The sequence below is a fragment of the Phaethon aethereus genome, assembly GCF_964289735.1.
Source record: "Phaethon aethereus genome assembly, chromosome: 1".
Lineage (NCBI taxonomy): Eukaryota > Metazoa > Chordata > Aves > Phaethontiformes > Phaethontidae > Phaethon > Phaethon aethereus.
This window is the reverse complement of record NC_138575.1, coordinates 154,391,037-154,403,167: the sequence shown is the minus strand read 5'-3', so window position 1 is coordinate 154,403,167 and position 12,131 is coordinate 154,391,037.

Here is a 12,131-nt window from a genome sequence, read left to right as displayed (position 1 = left end):
ATTCTTATAATAATAATAATAATGCATAAACTTAAAAACATATGATACGTGATTCCCTCATGCAGTGCATCTTCAGTGAGAAGCGTGGAGTTTTTTAGTTTGTAGGTAGTAGACTACGGAGAGATGGGCAGGAACAGTATTTATCTGCAGAGGGAGGAAGAGCCCAGTGGAAATGCTGCTGAGCCCAGAAGTGTCCTTCTACTGCATTGAGATGTCTTTGTTTACACTCCTTTTTCTTCCCCATAGAGATCCATTTTGAAGCTGATTTTTGGATGCCAAAGTAATACAGCGTGTTGGGTATAAATGGCAAGGTGCTGGCAGCAGGAGGGCTGCCGAGGGATCCAGATGGCTGTAGGGGACCCACTGCTGGCCACAGCTGAGCCCATCAGTGAGGTTGGTGGTGCCTTGGTGATAATATATTTAAGAAAGGGCAAAAAACACCGAACAGTCAGAGTAAAAAAAAAAGGTGGGCAACAGCAGTGCAAACACAAAGGTCAGAGAAGGAGGAGGAGGAGGTGCTCCAGGCACCAGAGCAGAGATCCACACGGTAGCCAGTGGAGGAGGACCCCACACCAGAGCAGCTGGATATTCCTGAAGGAAATTGCAGCCCTTGGAGAGCCCACACGGGGCCAGAAGAAAGACATGGGAGGAAAGGAGCTGCAAAGAGAAACCACTATGTACTGACCATAAACACTCGCCTGGTACCGCTCGTCACCTCGCTGAAGGGACCGCGTACACACTCAGTACGGCTGGAGGAGAGGAGTCTGAGAACTTCAGCGTGGGGAAGCAGGAAGGAAAGGTGTTGTTTTAATGCTTGTCTTGTTGCTTCCCACTACCTGGTCAAGTAACTAAATATTTATTTTAATTGGCAAGAAATTAATTTTCCCCAACTTGAGTCTGTTTTGCCTGCGGCAGTAATTGGTAAGTGATCTCCCTGGTTTATCTTGTCCCATCAGCTTTCTCATTTCTGTTCTTCCTATTTTCTCTGCCCCCATCCTGCTGAGGGCGTGTGTGAGTGAGTGGCTGGGTGGGATTTTGGTTGTTAGCCGTGGCTATCCCACCACATATGGCTATCATACTGGTATTAGCCTAACAGACCCCAAAACGGTTTTTTTGTGAGCCATAGTTAGTGTCTCAACTTCCATACATAGGGATTATTTCTGGGGATGCTAATTCAGCAGGGAAGATCCTGCAGTAAAGTGAGTGCTTTAGGTCTATGTTGTAGAAAACTCTTAAGGATAGTAATTATTCTTTAAGAAACACATCAACCCCAGAAAAGGAGTACTATAAGGCCTCTCACTTCTTTTGCTTTTAAAAAGTGTTGAAAGGGGGAAAGAAGGCAATGGCAAAATAATTGCAATGGCATAGGAAGGAACAAAAAAGCAGGAAAGAGATATGGAAAGAGGAATGAATTAACATGAAAGTGGAAAGGAGGGAACTTGTTACTGTAGTCTCTGGATTTGCAAAGCAAGGGTAGTGCTGTGTTGAAGGAATGGAAGTTGTACCAAACTAGGTAGTAAAAAAGAAAGATATTTCCTTACTTAAAACTGTCCAAAAATGCTTTAAGGGCAAAGCGTGGGCTGAGGGTAATCATGGCTTCATGTGGTCCTGTGTGAACACAAGGAGGGAAGAAGAGAAACTTACCCTTTAGGCTGATGTTGCCCATGGAAAAATTTCTTTTAACAGCTGTGATGTGTAACCATTAAAGTAATTCAGTGGCAGGTGGGTCTTCCAGTGGGAGCAGAGGGGAGAAATGGCATTTACTGCTTGGAGGGTCAAGCTCATAACATCATCAAATCACAGAATATCGCAAGTTGCAAGGGACCCACAAGGATCATTGAGTCCAACTTCCTGCTCCTTCCAGGACTACCTAAAGCTAAACCATATGACTAAGAGCATTGTCCACATGCTCCTTGAACTCTGAGTTCACTGATGGAAAAAGATCCTTTAACACGGCAGTAGCAATAGGATGAATGCACCAGCAAGTTCTTTCAAGGTTTTCCTCCTACAGCTTCCCAAACTAGATGATAAGGTCCCATTTGGGCTGGCAGCTTTGAGCCCAGCCGTGCTCTCCAGAGCCCCAACTGCATGTGCAGAGATTAAAAAAAACATTAAATTGAACAGCAGATTTAAATAGTTAGCAGAGCTTGACAAGTATCCCTTGAATGTTGAAATTAGAGCTCTCCAAATCAGTGCTTGTTAAAGACCCAGTTCCTCCCTGTTTAGCAGGAAAGCTTTTAGCACCTGACACGAGAACAAGGTATGTAGGAAAACAGCGATGACTTCCCTCCTGTTTGATCCTTTCTGAAACTGCTTGGGTAGGCTGTGAGGACAAGAGGGAATGTGGCTGCATCTCACTAAATCAGATTGTTAAAACAGTCAAAATGGCCATAGCCACAAAAGCAGTTCTAGAGAAAAGTCTACAGAGAGGCTCCACAGCACATTAATCTGCAATGACTTGGAAGTTCCCTTTCTCACCACTGAAATCAAGAAAATATTGCTGTTCCAGGATTTTCACTCATTCAGAAACACAAGTGAAAAAGAAAATTTCCTGTCAGTGTTGAGACAGATTACACAAAATTACACAAGAATGTCAAACACTATGTGAGATTACCAGCAATGCAGGATCTCCTCCTCTGACATATGGATTGCATGATTTCCTCCAGGCAGGAGGAACACAAAGACAGCAGATCATAAAGAAGTATGGAAAGACCGTATAATAGTCTCTGCAGCAGTCTCTGGTTTCATATTGGTTGGGACAGTATTGATTTCAGTAGTTACTTCACTAATGGAGAAGAGAAAAACAGTCAGTTGATTCCCTGCCCATGCACATAATTCTTTATTAGATGGTTGATATTAGCAATTAAGTGTTTATAGTTACAGTATTCACCACTGAATTCTGGAGTGCGACAGCTGTTAACAATAATCTGCTGAGATCTTTGCTGTAAGGTGGGGTTTTTTTTCATTGGCCATTGGCCTCTTAATTCATACCAGTGAGTGTCCTTTTCTGAAACATTTTTATTATTGCAGAGGGTGAATATTAACTAATACTGACACTGCCTATAAAAGAAAATATTCAAAAGGAGAAGAACACAGACAAAAGTCAGGAATATAAGCAAAAAGAGGATGTGATTGCCATACAAAATGCGAATCTCAACAATACCTGCAGTCAACTATCTGTGACGGCCAGCAGAGGAATCCTAGGGCAATGGGATTGCAGCAATAGACTTGGCAGCTTCAGAAGAGCAGCCTGCTCATGACACATCCTACACTAACTCAGCACCAAAAAGAAATGATGAAACCATGTCATGGTTTAACCCCCGCCAGCAACTAAGCCCCGGGTAGCCGCTCACTCACTCCCCCACAGTGGGACGGGGAGAGAATTGGAAAAGTGAGGAAACTCATCATTTGAGATAAATCCAGTTTAATAGGTAAAGCAAAAGCTGCGCACACAAGCAAAGCAAAACAAGGAATTCATTCACCACTCCCCACGGGCAGGCAGGTGGTCAGCCATCTCCAGGGAAGCAGGGCTGCATCACGCGTAATGGTTTCTTGGGAAGACAGATGCCATAACTCTGAACGTCCCGCCACACCTTCCTTCTTCTTCCTCCCAACTTTATGTACGGGGCATGATGCCATATGGTATGGAATATCCCTTTGGCCAGCCTGGGTCAGCTGTCCTGGCCATGTCCCCTCCCAGCTCCCCGTGCACCCCCAGCCTTCTCGCTGGCAGGGCAGCCTGAAAAGCTGGACAGTCCTTGACTGCTCAGCAACAACTCAAAACATCAGCACGTTATCAACATCTTCTCATCCCAAATCCAAAACACAACCTCAAACTAGCTTCTGTGAAGAAAATTAACTCTATCTTGGCTGAAACCAGGACAGACCAGAACTTCTGCAAGTCTACTGTAGCACAAAACCATGAGCAGCTTTCACAAATACTTGTTATCCACAGCTGCTGTTCAGAAATGAAAATTTAAAAGAACCATAGTGGCTGCCTCACAAGAGCATAGAAGTTGCAATCTCACTTGATCGTTTTAGTACTTGTCATTTTGTACTGTGAGAGCTTAGCATCTGCAGTTTTACCTGGTGTGATTTTGTCTTGGTCCTACAAGTGCTGAAAGTCAAGTTTTCTTCTGTAATCATACTAATGAAAAAAGAAAAGTTTTTCTATTAGGATTGAGTACTTGTTGATATTAGAACTTAATTGCATATTAAGAGCATCTTAAGTAACAGTAAGAAATGAACTAACCAAATCTCTCTTTTCCTCTCCAAATTAAATACATCTGGCTAAAATGGAGCACATTCTTGGTGGCTGCAGTAATTTATGTCTGGGTCTTTGGATCCACCAACATAGAACTTGTTGCAAGCATTGGCTATATGAGAACAGTTGGCAGAGAATAAATATTTGGGGCTCCAGAGATACTTCTGCAAGAGTTAGTAGCACATACAGAGACCTTTAAATTATTTAAACATACCTGTAAATGAACATTGAGTTTTTACAAATGGCCAGGGCTGATGTGGCAACACAATTACTGTAACGGTGATACACAGAAGATGCCTATACTGGAGAGTAGCCCATCACCAACCCTTCAGGATGTTTGCCAGAGGTCTGTAACTGAACTTTGATTTCAAAGGCAGCTTTGGCAATTCTTTAAACCAGAATCCTCTGAATCCTTCAGCTTTCCTTTTGCACACAAAACAACACTTGCCTCATGGACCAAGTTTTCTTTTGGCTGAAATGATGTCTGCAAGTGCTCCCATGCAGCTGCACTGGCAGGTCCCTTAAATGGAACAGAAATAAAAACTTTAGGTGTTTTATTTCACAGGAGTGAAGAATTCATTCCTCAAAACATGTCTGAACTCATAACTGTAATTGGTGAAGCCAGAGAGATGCTGAAGTGGCTTAATAAAAAAGCAGGGGTTTAGTTAGTTGGGAGAGAAGAGTGAGAAGAAGGAGGCAAAAAGCCTGACTTCTGGTTTAAAGGAGCAACATAGCTCTAACTATAGCTAAAAGGAACAAAACTAGACCCCAGAAAAAAAGGGGAAGTAAGACTTTCTGAAGTCCATCCCCAAGTCTCAGCTAAAAGGCTCAGGGAAGCACCAAGCAAGTCCCAGGAGCTCATTGCAGATCTCCAAGGATCACGGGAAGATCAAAGGGCCGTACTGCGGATGGAGGGAGGAGGTGGCAACAATTCAGTTAAAGCTAGCTTAGTGAAGTGACGAGGGGGCGAAACAGAGGGAAGGGAGCGGAAGGAAAGACAAGACAAACTCTCTTCATTAAGTAAGGACAACACCTGCAAGTGACACTGAAAGACACAACAGTTCAGTATTACAGGTCTCCATCCTCTACACAGGTCACAATTAGTGTTATCAAACACATTGCCGTAATGGATGGTTCTGTTGCAAAATGTGGAGATTTACATTTTATCTGGCTAAAAATAACTGCTTCCAAGCAAAGATCAGAATCTCAGCACAGCTTACCTAGGTCAGGACAGAGCTCAACCATCCTGTCATGCAGGTGAGGAAGAAGCTACCCCTTTGGGCAGAGTGAGCAGGCTGATGTAGGGCAGGTCCCTCTCCTGGTAGTAAAGCTGCTTACTTAACTGTAGAGGTTGACCTTTGACTGCTTCAGAAGCCTAATGCCAATTTAGCCTAAGTTTATACTGTGCCAGACTTTTGCATCCTCAGAGAGCTGCTCCTCCCTGGCCTAAATCAGCTCCTCAGTGCTGAGAGATGACCCTCCTCTGCGAGACAGTAGAATGACAGCCAAATCGAACAGACTGGCCGTGTAAATTGCAGGTCGTATCACCTAGATTCTTCTGGTGAAAAATACAGGGCACGTTGTGTTGGAGCTGGGAGGGGGCAAAACAGTGACTTTGCCTAAACTGCAGAATTGGTGAAGCCTTGGTCAGCGGATTTGCTTCAAGGGATTGGCAGCCTGCTAAGGAGTTAATCTGCCCCTTTTGATTTCGATTTAAAAGGCTTCATCTTGAGAGTGATATGTCTAATTGCCCAGAAAGAAAATGACGTTGCAGCCGAATCCCCACCTCTCTCGTCCTCTGCCACCCCCCGCCAGGACTCGCTCACCACCCGAACTTCTGTCCTTCTCTACAGGTCCCTCCATCTTACACCACACGGTGCCACAGAAAAGCCTGTGCCCACCCCACCTGGGGAGAGGCAGGTTGTCCTGACGGATAACCTACTGGGGAGCACTGCTTCCACCATCAGCAGTCTCTGGATGTCCAGAAGGTAAATCTCTTAATCTGATCCTGTGGGTTTGAATCATTGTCCTCAGGAGAGTTTGCCTCCATCATGATGCACAGCAGCCTCGCCTGTGTGGCCCGGCAGGTGCCTCTGCTTCCCAGGGGCTCAAGCAGACTAAGGGAAAGGGCAAAAAAGAGCCAGAGACTTAGTTTATTTGAGGGTAATTGTTAATTAATGAACTGTATGCAACTGTAATTATAGTTAATACTAGTACCAAAGCCTTGTAATCAGTTTGTTTGCTAGAGAGATCTGTAAACCAACTGCACTCTGAACTGGAGGTTTCTCCCTGCTTACCCTGCTCAAAAATTAGTGTCTTTCAATTGAAAAAGGCAAACCAAGTGTTTGAAAGATAACTGTGGGGTTTTTTTTCTAAGCTTGTACTTCTGGAACATAATATATGGATACTTCAATTACCTGATATAATGACATCCTTACAAACAAAAAAAGGGATTCCCTCCCCCAATATCTGGACAGCAATATACAAATATTCACAACGGAAAAATAGGCAAGGAAAGAGAAATAAAGTAGTCTGGAGTAGCCAAGCCATTTTCTTTCTAACACATCAGATTTTGAAAATAAACTACACTTTCCTTTGACAGTATTGAGGTTTTAACTTCAGTTCTTAGGATATTTTATACACAATAAGCTCACTCCTGCTCTGCTTCTTTAGCTTGCTCCGTATAGTAGCTGTAAAATTTGCCTATTACATGACTCTTAGTTGTAATATTAATCTTAAAAACAAACACAGAAAAAAGTATGGAAGTTTGTCATAAATATATCACAGTACTGAAAATGAGCATAATTACGTGCTTTATATAACTTCTTAACAAGAGCACTAGGTCTGAGTCCAAAAATCTTGGCGTTAACCGAAGTGATTTCAAATAGAACAAGTACACATAGAAAAAGAATCCTATTTTCTTGTTAAAAAAAGGAAAGGGTGCTTTCTATAAACAAAAGAATATGTGATTTCCTGGATACAGACCCAGGTTATAGTGGGGAGAGCTCAGAAACCTCCAGTTTAAATATCGCATTCGTTAGGGATGTTTTAAGAAGTTGATTGGAAGAGGTTCAGTTGGCCCATTTAGTCTGGTAATTCTAGAAATGTCAGTGTAAAAAAACTCTACTTTTTTTGCTTTCTGCTATACAGTGTCGCACAATCACATGACCAAAAACACGTTGCCTGCAGGAATGGTAGACACCGATCACGCACGATTTGGTTGTATTATGTCAATGCTGGTTGCCCTGTTCAACAAGAGGTTCGACATCCTTTGGATACCGAGGTGCAGTCCTTAGCAGTCGTTTCACATATGTGAGCTTCGTCTGCCTCTAGTGCCCAACGATACACGAAGCCTTGGCTCCCTTGCTTTGTAATGTTCATTGAAGTCCAATCTAAAGCTAAGAAACCGAAGGCTTTCGTCAGAACTCGTTGTCAGCAGTTTTATCTTCAAACGTCTGCCATGCATGTCAGAGTCTCCAGTGCAAATAGTTTGGTCTTTTAAGCCACCCCACCTTGTCCTGCAGGCTCTCGCCACCTGCCCAAAGGCTCCCGGGCTGCAGGGGAGCTGCCCCTGCGCCACTGCCCCGGCCCTCCCAGGGCAGCCCCACCAGAGCCAAGAGACCAATTCAGGACCCAACCTGTGCCAGCAGGAGACCTCACCTTGTTTCTCTGTTACCCATACAATGCAGGCTAGGCCAGGACTGCTTGCTTCAAAAATACATATTTGATGTAGGTTATACAGCAGCAAGTGGCACCCCAGAACTGCACAGCATCTGCCAACTAGGGCAGTCACTGCTGCTGACCCAACCAGCTTCTACCAATTTAGAGCAAAATCCAACTACAATCTAGTTATTGCTAACAGCTCTTAAAAAAGTTGGCCCAACTTTTCCCAGGGAGGAAGTGCAATATTTGGACCCAGACGGCAAATTTCTCACAGATTTAAAGTCCCTGTGGCAAAGCCCAGGATCACTACACCTCCAACAATGGTGACCAGCATTTTTATCTGGGGTCACTGTTCTCTTTTCCATTAGACCTGAACGTGAAGCACCGAGCTCCTTTTGATGATGCAGCAGTTGGTTCAGCGAGGTGGAAACTGGAATTCTTAATGATAGAAAATGCTAGAACATACTTAAAAATACATGCCTGTTATGAGCCCCAACCTTATCTTAGAAAGCCATAGTGTATAAACAGCACACATAAATACAGAAGTTACACTTTGCTGCACTTTGAATCAGAACTCATAATTCGTTTAAACCCCCCCGAGGATCCCAGACTATGAGGCCAGAGCTGAAAATGTGTCATTTGCAATTCTCCGCTGTCCTCTAAAGGCTGTTTCAGGAATTTCAGCCACGGAGTTTGAACAAGCAAATTGTTTCTGCTCTGTCTCCGTGTACAGACCAGCAGGTTGGAGAGAAGTGGGAGGTTTAGGCAGAGCTTCAGCTGGAGCTCTACAAGCCACAACAAGAGATGGGTCTGACCAGCGCCAGGGAGAGACGGCGTCTGTGAGCTGTGTGATGCCGCGCCGGTGGCATTACTCTGGCAAAGGGTGGGACCAGCAGGATCTCTGTTATTCTGCATCCTGATACAGGTCGCTCGGCTGGTGAGGCTTGGAAGACCCTCAGCGTGTCCGGGCACCTGCTGCAAACAGTACCACGCATCCAAATCAGCTTGCCAGGATGGACTTATAAATTTGATCTCGTTTAGTACCTGCCTACGCCTTTATAAGGTGCCATTCAGGAGTTCTTTATTTATAGCAGAGAAAGGTCAAGCCTTAAAATAAGCCTGGAATTATATAATTGCCCATTAAGAAACCCTGTAGTTTAAGTCACAAGCACCTGTAAACTTCTACACAGCTGTTTCTTCTGAGTCACTTACAGTGTTGCCCTTCAACAGTCTTAATTAAGGAAATGGTAACATTTATTCTTTTCTTATATATCCTGGCTACCATCCAATGCCTCTTTTGGTAATTATTTCCTATTCTATTATTAATGCCTGTTTTTCTCTTTTGGTTTGCCCGAGCCTTGATTTATTTTAATTTCCAAAACTTTTTGCCTGTGAAATACTGGTATCTCTGCACACATTCTAACTCTAGGATGTCTGGATCTGACAGACACCGTTCCTCTACTGCTCCATCTCTCAAGCTGCTTTGCCACTTCTGTCTTAGAAGATGGGACATCTTACCATTAAAGGTGTCTCTGCCAAACCTATTTCTTGCTTGTAAATTTGGTGTTCCCTGAAGACTTCTTGAAAATATAGATCTGCTGCTTTTGCCCACAGGATGTTATAGAGTAGATCTGATCAACTAATAGCTCCTATGGGCAATGAGGTAACCTGAATGATGGAAATATGAAAGACCTGGAGTATATTCCTTGTAAAGCCTGTACCATATAATGCTGGAGTACAAAGGCAATCTGAGTACAGAGCTCTTCAGATTCTGAACACTGTAGGAGGGTGCTATGAGCAATTTGGAGGGGGTGTTTGTGTAACACTGCAGTTAATGATTATACTGTTTAATAACTTCATCATCAATGACACAGACAATGGGATCGAGTGCACCCTCAGCAAGTTTGCAGATGACACCAAGCTGAGTAGTGCAGTTGACAATGCCTGAGGGACACGATGCCATCCAGAGGGACCTGGACAGGGTCAAGGAATGGGCCTGTGTGAACCTCATGAGGTTCAACAAGGCCAAGTGCAGGGTCTTGCTCCTGGGTCAGTATTAGTACAGGCTGGGGGATGAAAGGTTTGAGAGAAACCCTGCTGAGAAGTACTTGGGGGTACTGGTGGATGAAAAGCTTCACGTGAGCTGGCAATGTGCATTCGCAGCCCAGAAGGCCAACCGTCTCATGGGCTGCATCCAACGCAGCGTGGCCAGCAGGTCAAGGGAGGTGATTCTGCCCCTCTCCTGTGCTCTGCTGAGAACCCACCTGGAGTCCTGCATCTAGTGTTGGAGCCCTCAGAAAGACATGGACCTGTTGGAGCAGGTGCAGAGAAGGGCCACAAAAATGCTCAGAGGGATGGAACAGCTCTCTTATGAGAACAGGCTGAGAGAGTTGGGGCTGCTCAGCCTGGAGAAGAGAAGGCTCCAGGGAGACCTTCTTGCAGCCTTCCAGTACTTAAAGGGGGCTTATAAGAAAGATGTGGACAAACTTCTTAGCAGGGCCTGTTGCGATAGGACAAGGGGTAATGGTTTTAAACTAAAAGAGGGCAGATTTAGACTAGATATAAGGAAGACATTTTTCACAATGAGGGTGGTGAAACACTGGCACAGGTTGCCCAGAGAGGTGTTGGGTGCCCCATCCCTGGCAACATTCCAGGTCAGGTTGGACGGGGCTCTGAGCAACCTGATCTCGTTGAAGATGTTCCTGTTCATGGCACGAGGGTTGGACTAGATGACCTTTAAAGGTCCCTTCCAACCCAAACTATTCTATTATTATATGATTCTGTGATTTGTTCATTTATGGCTTTCTAAAGGATCCACCTTTCTTGCAACTCTTGACTAAATTAATCTGTCAGGAACTGCATTTATAACATCCTTTAAACACTCCTTCCTAAATGTATCGAGGATCCCAGTACTCCCCCAGACCCTTGAAAGGGAGAAATGAGGCTGGTGGGGAGGGAAACCAAGATGAAAAGAAAGTTGTCACATGACATTTTCAGAACTTACCTGTCATCCTTATTTCTCAGTTGTCTTTTTAAACAAGAACGATGAGAGGTTTAGGTAGTAAAGTCACTACATGTTTCCTCTTCAGTTGTTTTAGGAAACTCTGATCTCCAACAGCTCTTGCAGGTAATTAAGTTGCAAATGGCCCTTGCAGAAGCGCAACGCTTGTCTTGTCTGCAGTTCTCACGAAACCCATTTTCTGCAGCGTCTAATGCCCTGTGTGGCATTTCTTTGGAGAAAAATGGTGTTGGCTCATCCATTCTGGTGTAGCTGGGAAATCTGTATCATGTCTTTTTCTTTAGCACATAAAATGACATAATGATTATATTCATAGTGGTCCACTGACACTTTTATTAATTATGTGCATATATTATATATACACACATATATGTACACAAAGAGTATAAATTTATACTATGTTAATCTCTTTTACAGGATAAGAAATAAAATATTTCAGTTTATTTATGAATGTTTTAATAACCTGGATCCCAGCTGTCAAAAATATATTCTGGTTTTGTCTTAAATTTTAGTTGTGTTAGTAAAGTTGCAATGAGTGGGAATTCTCCAATTTTTCTCAGTTATCTAATATCATTTTCACCCCCCATTTCATATTCTCTCTATGCTTTCTGTTCTCCATTAAAGTGTGCAATTTTACTCCTCTACATGTGATGGTTAAATTGCTTGCTTTCTAGAGAAATTCTATTTTCTTCCTTTTCTGCCCATTGTAACATGCTCTAATTCTTATTTTTACACACCAAGTTGGAAGTTCACATTTGACTTCTTAGTTGCTGTTGTAAACCTGTCTGTAATTTCCCTCTGTTTCTTCATGCCCTTCAGCACCGCTGCACTGTTTGGTAGCGGCGGGCACCAGGGGCGGCTTCTGTGAGAAGCTGCCAGAAGCTTCCCCCGTGTCCGACACAGCCAACACCCGCCGGCTCCAAGACGGACCCGCCGCTGGCCAAGGCCGAGCCCATCAGCGATGGCGGCAGCGCCTCTGGGGTGACAGAGTTAAGAAGGGGGAAACCAAACAGCGACTGCAGCGGGAGAGAGGGGTGAGAATGTGTGAGAGCAGCAGCCCTGCAGCCCCCAGGGCAGGGCAGCAGGAGGGGCAGGAGGGGCTCCAGGCGCCGGAGCAGAGGTTCCCCGGCAGCCCCTGGGGAAGCCCGTGGTGAGGCCGGCTGTGCCCCTGCAGCCATGGAGCTC